The 17,334-nt window shown below is 42.3% G+C and overlaps 1 non-coding gene across 1 annotated transcript; it reads right to left on the bottom strand.

Annotated features, from left to right (window-relative positions):
* Nucleotides 1-872: 872 nt before the first annotated feature.
* LOC148091544 (U4atac minor spliceosomal RNA) lies at nucleotides 873-999 on the bottom strand. The gene has a single exon (XR_015715679.1). It is a non-coding gene; the product is annotated as a U4atac minor spliceosomal RNA (small nuclear RNA).
* Between the last annotated feature and the right edge of the window lie 16,335 nt (nucleotides 1,000-17,334).

Below are 17,334 nucleotides of genomic sequence, written 5' to 3'. Positions count from 1 at the left end.
GAGGGAGCCAAGTGGAGGTTGCACAAGCAGTGAGCTTGCTTCATAGCCGAGGCCCTGGGTTTAGGGAACCTGAATCTCTCATACTATACAGAAAACCAATTTGCCGTATGTTTCAGAGGGAGGCATTATATCCATTTCCAAGGCAGCTCTCCCTATAAACATCCTTGAATAGACAGCCAGAAACAAAAAGATAGTTAGTGTCTCACTCACAAGGCATGCAGAATCACAACAGCTCTGCCTGGAAATCAAGGAGGGCTTCCTAGAAGAGTCGCTCAATTTTAAGAATAAATTGAACATCAGCTAGAGAAGTAGGAGGAAAGATAGAGAGTAGAAAGTGAGTGGGCGAAGAAGGCCTGGAGATAGAATGAGGAAAGCACAAGAACAATCTGGAATTACTGCAGAGCTGGAATTACTTTGAAGCTGAAATTATTCTCAGCTTCAAAGAGTCAACCAAATCTGGACCATCATTTAAATTTATGTATGCTATAATTCATGTCATTGCGATCATAGCAATGTTTGTAAGGCAGGTCATTGAGCTGAACGCATTGAATGGCGGGATATAGATCATGGTCCAGTTCCGCAGGGATGAAAGTGTTGTGCCTTCTGGGGCCACACAGAGTGAACGGCCCTGTGCCCACCCCAAATTATGACAGCTATGCTGCAGCTGGGTGAAGGCGGCCCCTTTCCCTTGGCCTTCAGAGCCTGCAGGCCTTTCAGCCACTCCACACGTGCCATGGTTTTTAAATCCTTCACCATCTTGATCTTTTTTTGACCTGTCCTGGGATACTCTAAAAGTATGTCATCTAGAACTGGACCAGATTTGGGGGTCTTGAGTTCATCTTTTTTTATTTGATTTTATTTTTTACTTTATTTTTTACAAAAATTGCACCAGGGCGAAGCAGAGCTCCAGCTGACACGAGCGTGTTGTTCGGGCGTTGGCAGCACTGCCCTCACCACATGCTCATGGGACAGTAGCGCAAGCCCAAGGAAAGGGTGAGAATTTAAATGGCCAAATCTAGTTATTGCTTCTGGTTCTACTAGAATTCATGTTGTCAAAGCAGTAAAAGTATCATCCTACCGGCTCAATCAATATTATACGGGGCTTTGGACTGACCTGGTTCTGCCAAGGAAGGTGCTGACCAGTTTAGAGAAAAGAAATCTTGGCCGCCTAGCAGTCCTTCCTGAAATAGGGCCAGAGGATCATCTGCATCAACATAATGGGGAGGAGGAGAATCGTGACCGTTAAATGCAGATTCCCGGGCACTACTCATAACAAATCAACCTCCTAGCAGGTGGGGCCTGGGAAATCTGCACTTTTTACTAACTCTTCCTGTGATTTTTGTGCACTCATGTATTTCTATGTGCTCTATGCACTCAACTATTAGAAAACTCCTGCTTAAGAAGGTCCTTAAAAAAATGCATACTTTTGTCCTGAAGGAGTTAATAAACCTCCCCGAGGAGTCAATGTACTCCCCAGCCCACGGGAGGAATTTCCCACCCATTCCTGCCAATGTTCCTCCAACACCCTTCGGAGGAAAGGGTAGTTCATCCTCCTTATCTGACCATTAGGATGGAGTGGGAGCTGGGATGGATGGCTCCCTGCTGTCCTGGGTGACTAACACCAGTGACTCAGGAGCACAGCCTGTGCTGGCGCAGCTCGTGTGATAATCCTCAGGTGAAGGTCCAAACGCGACGTCGGGCTCAGTGTGGGCGCGCGTGGGTCGCACAGTGAGCTTGGACGCCAGAGAAGGGCACTGACACTGGCGGGACACCAAAAAAAAGCTTCACGTGAAGTGCTGTAAAGGAAATGAATGAGGTACAGGGAGAGAAGGAATAGCTGAATTGGGTTTATTTTCCTTCAAAGGCAGAGAGGAAGATGTTTTGGGAATCCAAATAAAGAAAACACTCAATCTTTATTGAACAAAAAGGCAGGCACATGTCCATGATATGTCCTGAAATGAACATTTTATATTATATATGGTTACGTTGAATACATTGCGTCTTCTAGCCCTCACAATATTCCTCTAGGTTAGGTACAGTGACAACCCATTTAATAGATAAAGAAACTCAGAGTAGGAGGGTGTAAGTTATTTATTCATTTATTTCAGAAACGTTTCAAGAGGCAGACTTGCTGTGATCTCTGCTGTCAAATTGCTCATACAGGGTGAGGCTGAAGAAGGTTCACAGCTGTGAGCACGTGAAACGCAGAGTTTATTCCTGTATGTTATTTATTATGTAAGCACGATGCACGACATAAAGGAAAACAGAAGAGTTATCTCCAAACCTTCCAAATGAACTGTACAGAATAAAAATGTCAATGTCTGTGGTCTGGAGGGCCTGAAAGGCTTCTTAGAGAAGTATGCCCCTGACGTAAGCTTTTAAAAATTAAAGGAATGGCGTGATGATCTCAGGAATAGAGAGTTTTTAGTCTGAGTTAACAGAGGAAGTTTAAAAATACAAACAAATCCTTAATTAGATGCATTACAATTACCAGTTTATTCAATCAAGCAACATATATCTATCGAAGATTTACAGTGTGCACAACTTCTCAATTCACTGAGCTCCGGGGATCTAAAATCATCCTACCATCCAAGGTCTTATTAAAGAATGTAGAACCAAGTTGGGAGGATTAGATATGAAATTATAAATTGATTAGTGGTAAGACCTAATAGCACTAAGGAGTTATGTAATAGACCACTCAACCTTCTAAAAACAAGAATATGATAGTAAACGATAAGATGATGGCTGTTTAGGTAGTAAGAGCCAAAGAAATCAGAAGCAAAGTAAATTTGGCCTCTGTGGTTTTGGAAATTCCGTGAAGAAACACTGGGGCAAATGAGTGTGTCCTTGTGTGTGACTGTATTTTTCCAGGAAACACAGACTCAAGGTGTGGTTTAGTCTTTCCATATTTGTTTGAAGTAAATTACTTCCTGACGCTAGAAGAGGAAACTCATGATATTTTTCCCTTCCTCTTAATAGTACAGATTTCTCTTAATTTCCTATTTCTCAGAGCTTTGTACTATAATTATTAGTGTTCTTTTTCTAAGGCTGTGCATCTTAACTTCTTACTTGATTCAAGGTACAATGAAAAATTCTTAGAATGCAATGTTTGTGTGTGAGTATTTTTGTAGTGCTTTTGTTCTGGGTGTATAGTTGACATTTTTTCTTTTATTAAAATATCTGAAACACATAGGACATATTTGTTATAACACATATGCTGATATTTGCTGCACTTGGATAGTGGCACATGGATGTCTTACTGTGTTGTATTCTATGATGTTGTATTATATTTCTATGTACCAGATATATACAACATATAATATATATAGTATTGTATTATATTTAAAATTTTCAAAGTAAAAACAAACTTTTTGCCCAGTTATAGTACTCCCGAATTCTTGGCACCAGAAACACCGCTCACAGTTACAATCCAACATCCAGCATCAACATAGGACGCAAACCCCAGCATAACTTCAATCCAACCCAGCAAGAAGGAGAAAGGCGAAAAAGAATAGCTTGGGCTGACAAGCTAATCTGTCAGCTTGACAAAATGATTTTACTATAAAAGGGAAGGCAAAACTCTAGCTGCAGTTTAACAAAATCGAATTGCCACACAGGTAAAATGTACCACCCAGAGCACAAGCAGAAGCAATAGTATAATCCATACTTTCTGCTGTCCCTTTATGGGTCCAAGCGCATAAGGCACAGATCCTCAAGGAGGCATTTATATCTCAAGTCCAGAAAAGCCGTTAGAAGCTCAAGAAATGAAGTGACAGGCTCGCTGCCCAACAGTGCGAGGGCGTGGACCCTGTGGGAGTCACTCTGGGATCATAATGCACAGGCTCTCCTCCTGTTTGAAGTGGGACCCAGACTCCCATCAGAATAGCTGATGGAAATGTTGCCATTTCTGTTTTTGTGTTTGAGGGACAATGCAACCTTTTTTTAAAAATTAGGCTTTGTTCTTTAGAACGATTTACAGGTTTATGGAAAAATTGAGATGAGGTTAATGAACCAATACTTATACATTGTTGTTAGCTAAAGTCCACACTTTATTTAGATTTCCTTCGTTTTTACTTAATGTCTTTATTCTGTTCCAGGATCTTATCCGGAATACATTGAGTCATAGTCTCCACTGGCCCCTTGTGGCTGTGGTAGTTCTCAGAATTTCTTTGTTTTTGTGTGACCTTGACAGTTTTGAGGTCAAGGTATTTTGTAGGACACTTCTCAGTTGGGAATTGTCTGATGTTGTCTTGTGATTAAACAGGGATTATGTGTTTGGGGAACCAAGATCACATAGGTAAAGTGCCATGTTCATCACGTGATATCAAGGTTATATACTATCAATATGCTTAATAAGCTCTATGTTCAGCTTGTCAACAGGCTGAGATAGTGTTTGCCCAGTTTCTCCTCTGTAAGTTACTGCTCCCCCATTTCCATATCTTACCCTTTGGAAGAAAGTGACCATGCACAGCACACACTAATATAAACAAATGATGAAATAAATTAATAAATAGGGGAGAAGAGACAAGTCTTCTGTGCAGAAAAAAATAATTTCAGCTAATTGCTACATATGCTCCTCATTCCTTAAGTGTGAGTGTGTGTGTGTGTGAATGGCCTACAATAGAAGGACATCCTTCCGGGCTTGGGTCCCTCCTGAGCTGCCGGGAAAGGCTCTGGCCCTCACCACCCTGAGCTGGAAAAAGTGGGTTGGAAAAAATTTCACTTGTTTTTTATCATTTTCCCCCCAGTTTTTAAATGTATAATGTGTTTATTCACAATCCTTGAGCAGTTACCATTAATTCAAAATATTCTTTATGAACAAAATGCCCCCAAAATTACAACAGTAGTTTATGCCAAAACAAAAATATACACCTGATGTACACAAACTTTAAAAAGCATAACACAGGCTATGCGAATATAGATTACCTTTAAAATTGCCAAGACATAGCTACAACTTAAATTATGCTAAGACAGACATAAATAATAGCATTGCCTAACATGTTTACATATTTAAAGTGTCATATTTATTTCTATGAGATAAAAAAATATATGAAACTATAGATGTCATTGCCTAGACGTTCAAATATTGAAAGTACCATATGATATATTTTTAAGTACAGCAAAGACTTTCAGTTACTGTTTATAGCTGGACCTTCATATGTTTTTGAGAACCTGCACTATCACTGTAGTAAGAAAAAGAAAAGAAAAAACACTGAGGAAAATATCAAGAGTTTGCTTACTGACATCATGTCAATCCTGAGCAAAATCAAGATAAGCATTTGGGGAGCGTCTTATATCCTTGGCCTTTTAAATTGATGCCTAAACTTTGGAGAAAAGAAGAGCTCATTGTATATTACAAAATGTAGTTATATATATATTGATATACTACTTCTATCCCACTAATGTACCTTGTACTACGAGGCAAAAGAAAGCTTAATAAAAATCAACAAATCCTTTCACACCAAAAAGGATTTTACTTTGAAACAATCTTATTAATTACCTTTTTAGATTTTCCTTTCTTACTAAATCATGCACAGGACATATGTTCTGTGTAAAATCTTTCTAAGACCAGTCATTGGAAATATAAAATTAAAAAAAAAAGACACCTAGAAATTTAATATATCAACTAACTTAAACTCAATATACATTTATAGTGCATGTGAAAGGAAATGAAAAACCTAAGTGTATTTATTTTCTTAAATATTACTTTGCATGATCAATTTTAAGTGTCCAAACTCGGAAATTTATTTTATTGTATCATGTCCTTTGTTTCCAAATGAATCAACGTTATCACACTTGGATATGCAATAAGAGTAGAAAGAAAATTATACTGGAGTGTTTCTTTAGGGTCATCTATTAAAAGTAATTGTGCTTACTGCTAGATAATAAAGTTTAAATAAGTTGTAGGAATAGGTAATGCTGGCTCCAAGCCCAGTAGGCGGCCCTGTCACACGTGGACAGGCTCTGGGACCCAGGTGGGGCCGCCAGAGGGGGTGGCCTGGGTGGGGCTTGCCTGGCAGAAAGGCCCCTGGCCAGTCCCGCGGCCACAGCGTCAGGAGATAGCTCAGGGCTGCGGGCTGGGGACCCTCCTGCCGCCCACATGGTGCCCCCTTGTCTCAGCCCTCAGCTTTGCCTTATCACCTTTCTCAAACGCCTGTACAGCTCCCATTTATTTCAGTGTTTAATATTAGAAGTGCTTTGGGTCTATTTAAAATTCGATGTTTTTGTGACCAAAACTATGCGGTGGGAACCTAACTCTTGTTTATATTGATCAGCCTATGGTAAATGTGGCTTTAGTAGACGTGGCTTCACTTGAAGTCCCGGTTTCCAAGAGCCTATCCATGGCGTCAAGTGAGGCCTGCCGGTGGGGGAGGGTGGCTGGCCACAGGATGTGCTGAACCTGAAAGCTTTCCCTAAAAGGTAGTGAGGAGTTACTGCGGATGCGTGACCAGGGGAGCCAAATAATCTGCCTTCTGTTTCAGAAAGATGGATCTGGTAGCTATCTGGAGAACGGATTCAAATTGCTGACCAGCAGTTCTGAAGATTCTGTCTAGAGGAGTGGTATGTGGAGTCTGAATAAGTTGACAATGGGACAAAGAGGAGTCAGTGGTTAAAAATTATTAATGAGCTTCATTGCTCAGCATGGGTGACAGAGAGGATGTGGGAAATGAGGGAGAAAAAGAAGGGGAGGATGCTTGAGTCTCCAGCTGAAACGATTCCTCACTGAGAGGAACACACAGCTGGGATCTCTCACTTTCCAAAGAGCCTGGTTTTCTGCAAAAGACGCTTCCAGGACATGTCCAAGGCATGAGTTTTCTCTTAGTTTACCAACCAACTGCTGTGATGTCTTAAAGGTCTTAGCAACTTCCTACCCAAAGTCTACACACACACACACACACACGCAAGCCTTTGACCAAGAAAGGAAGTAATGGCAATAAAATTTAGACCTGAACTCTGCCAAGATATGTCTGAGAATTCTTGGCAGGCAGGGATATGAAGCCATCTGGAAGGATACCGTCTACTGCTTCATGACAAGTCAGGAGAGACGCAGAGGGGTGCTCAGCAGGCATATCGACTGGGGTATTTTTCCATTTGAGCGGTAAGGAGAACTAGCTTTTGAGAAGAGATAAAGGAGAGAGGATTTATCTGTCTAGATTCCTCCCAACTAATGTTTTCCCATGCTCGAAATATCCCCACAAGGAAATAACACCCTGACCTCCTGTGTTGTGTCATCCAGCCCCTTCAGTGACCTCTTGGGATATTAGATTCCAAGACCTGGCATGTGGTGCTTTGTCAAAACCCAGAAATGGTGATTAAAACCAGAAACTTCAAATGTGTAGGTGGGCAGTCAAAGCAGAGACAATACACTCAGGACAAGTTACTGGGTGGATTTAGGCAGCAGAATGACAGGGCTAAGCAGAGTTTAGGGTACTGTGCTGAGAGGTGAAGTAGTAGTTGGGGTCCTGGGAGACAGGTGGAGTTGAAGGAATTTGAAGGCTTGCATAAGATTTGTGCTCCATATTTAACCCACTTTTTTCCTATGGCATGTCTGCACACTAGGTGGTTGATTCACATCACCTAATCTTCACAACCCTGTACACATTTTACATGCAAGGAAATTAAGACTCAGGGAAGTTACATGTGTTGGCCAAGGCCACATACTAGGAATGCAGAGAGATTTGGAAAGAACCTGCAGGTCACGCTCCTAAATTGGCAGGCTTAAGGGAAAGTCGCCTCCAGCATCATGGAGTAGAGTCCCTGTGTGCTTTGTTCCCATTCCATTCCTGACTATGGGCACAGGGTCTGCCTCATTGTTTGTATTCAATTAGTATTGCTCAAATGACTAACAAATAAGACACGCATTACTGAAAAAATGTTATATATGCAATTCTTTCTCCTTAGTTTTTCTACTGTGTGATTATTCAAAATCACAGGATTCTGGGCACCTTTTTAATGTTGAAAAAAAAAAGTTTAAAAGAAAAAAAAGAAGTCTCAATTATATACAACCGGATTTTTCATTAGTAGGAATATTTTTATACAATATATTATTTGTGAAAAAGTGCTCACTAAGAGCAAACTCGAATCCTCATCTTGTCATTTAAAAAGAAATCATTAATATTTTAACAATAAACCAGCTGATTTTTTAATCTCAAATGTTGGACTCTAAGCATGTAACCTTAACTCCTATAGGTCAGCAAGACAGTATAAAGCCTTTGAGGCACAACACTTAGTAAGTTATTAAGCTTCAAAAATTTTGAAACCATATATTACAGGTATTTTGTTGTTTCCATCTTTGATTGATATAGTTAGGTTTTCATTTGGTGAAAACTGAATATGGAATCATTTTGCAATAACATAGCATCTTGAATAATATATACCTGCCAATGACAATCTTTTGAGTCTAATATCAAGAAAGACAAGAAAGAGAAAATTTAAAATGTATTTTACAGTTACATGGTCTTTTTGCAGAAATGAACAAACTGATCCCATGGAAATCTATATGGAAATGCAGAAGACCACAAAATTGCCAGAACAATCTTAAAAAAGAAGAACAAAGCTAGAGGACTTACATTTTTCTATTTCAAAATGTACTATAACCAAGACAGTGTAGTACTGGCATAAAGATAGATATGCTTGATGGAATAGAATTAAATTTATACATAAACCCTTACAGTGATCATCAATTGATTTTTGACAAGGGTGCCAAGGCAATTCAATGGGGGAAAATAATCGCATCAACAAATGGTGCTGTGACAACTTGATAGCCACATACAAATGAACTAAGTTGGATTTCTGTCTCACACCATACACAAAAATGAACTCAAAGTAGAACATGGGCCGTATTGCCAGGCATAAACGATGAAGTGCTTTGCCAAGCCAGTGTGTCTCAGTGGTTGAGTGTTGACCCATGAACCAGGAGGTCACAGTTCAATTCCCTGTCAGGGAGCATGCCTGGGTTGTGGGCTCTATCTCCAGTAAGGGGGGTGCAAGAGGCAGCTGATCAATGACTCCCTCTCATCATTGATGTTTCTATCTCTCTCCCTCTCTCCGAAATCAATAAAAACATATATTTTTAAAAGCTATGAAATTCTTAGGAGAAAACCTAGAATAAATATGTGTGAAATATTGGATCAAGCAATGGTTTATTATATATAATACCAAAAGCATAAATGACAAGAGGAGAAAAATTAAAGCGGGCTACATCAAAACGTAAAGCTTTTGTGCTGCGAATGATATCGCTAAGAAAATGAAAAGACAATCCACAGAATAGGAGAACTATTGCAAGTCATATATCTGATAAGCGACTTGGATCCAGAATACATACAGAACTCTCATAATTCAATAATAAAAAGCCAAGTAAGCCAAGTAAAATATGAGCACTGGATTTTAATAGACATTTCTCCAAAGGAGATATGCAAATGGCCAAGAAGCACATAAACAGATGTTCAGTGTCATTAGTCACTGGGAAATTGAAAATCAAAACCACAAACCACAATAAGGTATCATTTCACACCCACCTAGGATGACTATAATAAAAAAAAGTAGATGGTAGCCCAGCTGGTGTGGCTCAGTGGTTGAGCATTGAACCAGGAGGTCACGGTTTGATTCTGGGTCAGGGCATATGGGGGGGTGTTGTGGGCTCGATCCCCAGTAGGGGGCGTGCGGGAGGCAGTCAATGGATGATTCTCATCATTGATGTTTCTATCCCTCTCTCTATCTGAAATCAATAAAAACATATTAAAACATATTTTAAAAAAGACAGTAAAAAGTTAGGGAGAATGTGGAAAAATTGGAACCTGCATTCGTTACTGCTGGAAATGTAAAGTGGTGAGGCCACTTTGCAAAGAAGTTTGACAGCTCAGCAAAATGTGAAACCCAGAGTTCCTGGGATCACCTGCTGAGGCTGCAGAAATCGGAAAAGCCCTGAAGGCATTTCCTTTTCTGATTGTGTGGTATTACAATCTGCAGCCTCACTTGAATATTTTTATTGCTAAGAAATGCACTCTCATGAAAGATGCTAGACATATAAAACTACGTATTCTATGATTCCATTTACATGAAATATAAATAGTTAAACCCATAGACACAGAGAGCAGATTGGTGGTTTCCTGGAGCTGGAGGGAGAGGAGAGTGACTACTAACAATACAGGGTTAAGTGATGAAAATGTTCGGAGCTAGATAGGGGTGGTGGTTAAACAACATTAAGTATCCTAAATACCGCTGAACTGTACACTTTAAAATGGTTCATTTGTAAATGGTTCATTATGTAAATCACATGTCCATTCAAAGGAAAAAGAGAGTAGGGGAGGGACAGAGGGACTTTCCAAATTCCAAGCTCTTAAGAAAGTCCTTGCTCAGTGAAAGGATGAGTAAGGTGTGATGCAGAGGTCCATCCTGGGAAAGCTGAGCGCCGGAGGAGAGGAGGGATGCCACAGGCAGATGTGCTCTGCGCGGAAGGCCTTGGCCGGGGGGGATGGAGAAAGCACCGCTTTGAGACTGCCCTCGTTTACTGATTCAGGCTCGGGCTGATTCAACAAATGGTCTTTGTAGACCCTTCAAAGTGCTATCAAGTCCATTTATTGTTTATTGTCTGTCCCCTGCTGCTAGATTCTCAGCTTCCTACTGGCAGTTTTTGTGTATTTTATTAACATTTCAGTAGAAAACCTAGAATGGTGCCTGGCTCAAAAATAGCGGTTGTTCAATAAATATTTGCTGAGAGACTAATAATCATGCAATTCCATTTAAAGCACCTTCCTTTCTAGTGTGAAGTTTGCACACAGTCCAAGTGAAGCAAGTTTCTGCAGCCATTTCTGAAAGCTTGGCTGTTATCTAAGACGAGAGCAGGACGCCCACGTCCAGGTGCTGGGGTTACAGCATCCAAGCTATTGTACCCCGGCCATGAGCCCCAGGGGCCAGACTTCGTATCTCTGTTGCTATATTTACCCTTTGTATCAGACTTTCTCTGTTGGCCCAACAGGCCAGTGGGGGGAGCATCCTCTGAGGAGTAAGAGGACCGAGTCTTTGCTTAGAAATTGTGAAAGCCCTGCCTAGTGGTCTGTGAAAGCCAACGTGATGCGGGGCTCCCGGGGGTTCCTGAACCTTCATTGCTAACCCCGCACAACTGCCTGTCTTAGCAGAGCGAAGCCACGGATTCAGCCATTGCCCGAAGGCACCAGTTCACTTATTTGGTAGCAACAATGAGCCCATCAGGGTACAAAGACAAAGCTCAGGACAGTTCTGTTGAGTGTGCCAAGTTCTATTACCCAAACGTACCTACAAATGAGGTGAGACGTCTAGAAATGTTCTGTAGACTGTCCCAGGTCTGGTGGTCACCCAAGAAATATGTCCCCATGCTTGCTATGAACATAAGAGGGTGACCAGAATACAGATTTCTATCTTCATTAGTTAATCAAGAGTAGTGGAGATTTTGTGAAATTCAAAAAAAGAACATAATAAATTCCATTGTAAGGGAAGTTAAGAGTCACTTCTGTGCCTTAACCTCGCTCCTTCCACTGAGATGTATTTGCCAAGTGCAGTTTCTCAAATTGTGATCCGAGGGCCATCAGCATCACAGTTATCAAAGGTGCTTGGTAACACGCAGATTCCAAGGCACAGTGCTAGACTCGCTGAAACATCTTGAGGAGCAGGAACTGGGAATATGCATTTTAAAATGTCCTCAGGTGATTCTTACACACATTGGTGGCTAAGGACCAGTGTCGTCGTGCATTATAATTTATTACACTGGCACAGGTATTTTTCTCTTGTGCCTCACAATTACAAGAAGGGGCAGATGACACGTGTTTTCACGATATAGAGGGGAAACGAAAACTCAGAGATGTGAAATTCAAGGTTATACAGTTCAAAATTGTAGCAGAGCTAGAATTTGAACCAGAACTTTCATGATTCTAGATCCAGTCCTTGACCTACCCCATGCTGTGCTGTTCCTCTGCTAGGATGAAAACAAGAATATATTTGACATGAATATAGTTCCATGGGGACAAGTGTTTTACACAAGTAGGAGAAACACTACCATATTGTGGCCACGTGAAAGCAAAGTGAGGCCTAGTTATTGAACGTGGGGTCATTGCCTCCTGCCTCACGTTGGTGCATCTTTCGTTGATGGATTTGTATGGAGCCACCCTCAGTCTCCACCGATGCAGCTCACTAGTCCTTTAGCTTTGGACTTTGGTTTTGTGGCTGAGATTTTTTCCCAGCTGAAGTTAATTTACTCATCGAGGTCAGGGACCACAAGATCATTGGTACCATAAAATAGCCAGTAGATCCAACGGACCCCACTGAAATACTTTCTGGAGCCAGTATAGTCTAGCTCTCTAGATCCTTAGTCTTTCTATATTTTAATTTTAATTTAAAAATATTTTTTGCTATGGTTACAAAATCTTTCTGATGAAAACAAGGTGTAACCTCAGTGTTGGGGAGTAGAACCCTCACCCCTTCCTCTTCTCCTCCTTTCAACGTCAACACACTGTCATCTGCAAACTCATATGGAAATCATCACAGGGGCTGTCATGGGACGGATACATTATACAGTAGAGACCACAGAACTATCTGGACAACCCCACACAGCCAGTGTTATCTGGTCATGTAGACAAGAAACAATCAGCTTCCCAGGTAACCAAAAATCTGCTTAAACCACCCCAGGCATCCATGCAAAATGTCAACCACACTCAGTCGTCAGTTTTAGAAATCTACACATGTGCCTCCCCTGCCTCAGAAGGCAAACTTCCCAAGCTGCTGCAGAGCAGAACCACAGTCGGTGAGCCCGTCCATCCCCTCGGGCTCCAGGCCTTTCTTGGTCCCTCTGCTGTACTACAGTGCTCTTCCTTCAATCTCTCCCCTCCTTTCGCTCACTCCTGCCACAGGAGCCTTTAGCACACTATTCCTTCCTTCAGATTTCAGATCACCAGTCTTGTTCCTCACAATTATAAGAAGGGGCAGATGACATGTGTTTTCACTCCAGAGAGGTCACATACCAGGTCAAATCCTCGTATCATGCTACCCCTTTAACTTTTTCTTCCAATGACATCTGTCAAGGTTGTGATTTAGCATTTGGCTAAACGCTAAATGGAATCAATGGGATCACTGATGTCTGCTTCTAGACTGGAGGCTCCAGGAGGTAACAGTGTTTATAGGCCAGGGCCTAACCCAGTGCCTGACACAGAGTAGATGTGCAGTAAGCATTTATTGAATGAATGAATGAATGAATGAATGAATGAATAAAAGAATAAAAGAATAAACCTGTAAGTGAGGTCAGTCCTGGCCCAACAATCTCATCCTAACTCCCTTCAAATCATATCTTTCAAACTATCTTTGTGAGATTGTTTGGTGCCAAATATCTCAACGTTGCTGCCTAAACCCTATTTATCTGAATCCAAATTTCAAGATAGGGAAAGGTGAGACATAATTTTAGAGTACTCCCAAGACCTTGAGAGATTACAATCTTGCTTGACAGCAGCCTGGCACTTTCTTAGAATACTCTGGTTCTTACTGGTTGTGTGACTTCGGATGAGTTTATTGACCTTGGAAAGCCTGATCTCCCTCACCTGTAAAATAGGGATAACAGGGCCGTTGGAAGATGTCTCCAGATAACATACATTTAATCCTTCCCATTAAGTATCCTGTCAGCCACAGGTTTTCCCCAGACGGCCTCGCCAGGTGAAGGGAGTTCCCTACTATTCCTGCTTTTGTGAAAACTTCAGCATGAACAGATGTTGAATTTTGTCAAATGCGAAGAGCCTGGTACACAGTAAGCGCCCCATCGAGTTAGTTCTTCCATCTGGAGCGTTTTCCCTCCTCCTTGTAGCTTCATCATTAGCTGGCTGCCCAGCGCTGGGTAACACGGACACAATCTCCTGCTTGGAGCAGCTCCAGGCCTGGCAGCTTTGAACTTGGCTAAGGCTTGCACTGGGGGTTGAGAGTGAGAGAGGCCAAAAACGTCCGGCAGAGCGGACCTGGATATGTCTACTTAGACAAGTGCATTTTCAGCACCAACCTGTTCTCCTTCCGCCCTAGCCCAGGGCCCCCCGTTCCCCGGCCACCTGGCGGCGCCGTGCTTGCCTGGGCCTGAGCCCTAGCGGTGCCCACGTTCTGGGGCATTGCTTCCTTGCACTTCTCCATGAAGTCTTCAGTTTAAGGTTAAACAAGTCCAGTAAGAACTAAAGCGTCGATGGCCATAGTGGTTAAATGATTTCACATTCCTATGTAACATTTATATTCTAGCAGAATAATTTATAATGTTTGTATTTTAACAGAGCATGGTACCTAAAAATAGTGGAATACTATGCATCCAAAAAGGATATTATATTATAAATGAATATTAAAAAGGAATTATCTATGTTTTGTAATATGGAAAAGTACCCATGACCCATTGTTGAGTATAAAGCAGATTATAAGCATATATGGTGTGATCACTTTTATTTAACTCTGTGTGTGTGTGTGTGTGTGTGTGTGTGTGTGTGTATACACACGGGTACCTGGAAATTCATGAAAGTAGTTACCTCTGCTCTGAAAGATTGGGTTAATTTGCACTTAAATCTTTAAACTATTCTGTATTGCTTGAACTTTCTAAATGACTGTATTGGCTTCATAATTAGGGAGGAAAAACAATGAATGTATTTGCTGGACTGTACTTCAGAATCACAATCACAAAAGTCCCACGGGTCATTTGTTCCTAATGTTTCAGGAATGAGTTAGGAGTTGACTAGCTCACTAATTTCTGTGGTCATTTGTGCAGCGAACTTTTCATGAATGCTTACACATGCAAGATGAGCTTTGGGTGCCAGATTTAGGAGACAGGTCTAAATTCTCACAATCCATAGTCTGAGCTGTGTACTTCAGACGGCAGGGGTTTGTGACAGGTGGTAGGGGGATGCCACACAGGAAAAGAATTACTTTCTGGCCACTCTCACTTCAGTGGCTAGAACCCATTTCTTGCGCTGATGGCCCTTCTTTCCTCATAACTTCCTCCTTAACTGGTTGGTCGTCATTGACTAAAGTGAAAACAATCTCATTCCAGTTGCCGCAGCTTCATGGAAGGAAAGCCTGAAATGAGGGCAGCCTTAAGCTTTTACTTGCTAGCATTTCATCAGAGTCTTTGACTGCCCTCTTGTGGCCATTTCCCTGCATTCTACTGAAGAATCATTTTTATTTCTGAAGCAGGCAGCCAGGGCTGTGTGTGAAGACCATGTATATCCAAACATCATCAGCTCTTGGTGCAGTCTCCGCAAGCATCCAACTTCGTGGATCAACCACGTGTCGGAATCCCATGTGCGCCTGTGCAAGCTGCAGATGAGTGTAATTGTAGGAAAGCTATATTTAGCTCTACCCCATGTGCTGTAGGTGGGTACCTGGTTTAACCTCAGAGCAGCTCTACATGGCAGCTGCTATTAGTACCCCTCTTCTAGAAGTGAAGAAACTGAGGCCTAGGGAAGTTAAGTGATTTGCCCAAGGCGGCAAGGTCCCAAATCTCAGGGTGGCAGAGCTCCAAATGTACTGCTTTTGGAGCCAGCCCTTCCAACCACTTATTTATTACTCCTTTCCTGCCTCGAAGGACCTTACAGTATATATAAGGGGATCCCCCCCCCCATACAGACATGACAAATAGTAGAGAGTGCTTGTTGAAATGCCAGGGCAGGTCCTGAAGATAGTCACAAATAACTTCAGAAGAGACTCGAGGCTTTCAGAGAGTTGGTGATGGCTACTTGGGGGAGCCAGTGGAATTTGGTGGAATTTGGCTACATGTTATTTTTGGGGGTTGAGAGGAGCACAGGGTGCAAGTAGTCAAGGACAGGATTTGGACTGAGAATAATGTGTGAGAAACAAGAAGTGTGGGGCATCAAGGAAGCTGTGAAGTAGGAGGCTGGGGTGACACCAAGGGAGAGGAAGCATCTTGAAAGGCCTTGGATACATGTGATAAATTCAATGACATGATCATTTTTTATGAAAAAGATGAGGCTCCCCCTATAGTAAGTGATCAGCCACTCACTATTAACTTTCCTACCAAAAGGCAGTCACAAGCCAACACAAACGACTAGTGCACTAGTGCATACACTTATTCCTTCATTAACTCGCTCATTCAAGAAATATTGATTGAATGAGCACCTCCTCTGTGAATCATGCTTTCTGCCCTCAGGTGGCTCATAGCCTAGCAAGGGAGAGAAAACCACTATTTACAAAATGGCATTATACATGGTTCAGACATTGGGGTGGTGTTCCACAGGACATGACGCTGACTCATAAACCAAGCGCAGACTATTCTAAGAGCAATGGGAAACCACATGGGATTTTAAGCAGAGAAGAAACACAATGAAGCCTGCCATTTGGAAAGAGCATGGTGGCTGCTGTTTGGCATATGGCTCGGAGGGGCAAGAGTGAAAGACAGAAGAGCAGTTAAGAACCTCAAACTCGGGAACACAGCTGTGATTGTTGGCATGGGAGCAGTCTTGCTTGGGTGAAACAAAGAGGGAAAGAGCCAACCACCAAGTCCAAGGGCCTTCTCAACTTCTGTCTTCCTCCCAAGGGAACCCCAAGTTCTTGGCTGGAACTCACAGAGTGGGCACAGCATGATCTCTGACTCGATTTCGCCTTGCAAAGCAGGACTTCTGCTTCTGGCTATGAAGAATAGCCAGTGCCAGACTTGCCCCCCTGCTGTCTACCACTGGCAAACGGGACAATGGGCAGCACAGACTGTGATCCTTCAGAGAAAAGAAACTAATGAGGTGAGTTCTGTGATCACTCAGACTTTCTGCCCAGAGGCACTTTCCAAACCCTGGGACAGGAGGGGACCTTAAGCAGAGCACTGACATATTGCTGAGTGGAGGAGCACAGGTTTGAGTTCAGGAGATAGAAGCTGCCAGGGTTTTCAGAACAAAGTACTGAGAAGGAAGCTATGCAGAAAAAGAGCTCCAGAAATCTGTACAGAGGTCCTCTGGAGCCTTTGACTGAATACTGTGTGCACGTGCAGAGATAAGACACCAAGAGCCAGGCAAAGAACTACGGGGTGCTGTAGGCCACACAATTCCCAAAGCTAACACAGAGGTGAGAGGCGGTGGCTTTGCAACCAACCGGAGTGAAGAAGCCTCAGCGAACAGACCGAGGCAGTCTGGGCTCCCCTAGCAGGGCTAGACCAGCCGCCACAGAGCCAAGGCTGCCACGCCTGTCCTCACGAAGGCACCGGCCCGAGCCATCTAATGCGGTAGCCACCGGCCACATGCGGCTATGGAGTCTCTGAAACGCGCCATTCCAAACTGAGATGTGCTTGTGAGTAAAAATAAAATACGAACTAGATGTTGAAAGCTGAAGGCTTTAGTATGAAAA

The sequence above is a fragment of the Miniopterus natalensis genome, chromosome 14 (genome assembly GCF_054644295.1).
Source record: "Miniopterus natalensis isolate mMinNat1 chromosome 14, mMinNat1.hap1, whole genome shotgun sequence".
Classification (NCBI taxonomy): domain Eukaryota; kingdom Metazoa; phylum Chordata; class Mammalia; order Chiroptera; family Miniopteridae; genus Miniopterus; species Miniopterus natalensis.
This window is presented reverse-complemented; position numbering and strand designations above follow the sequence as displayed.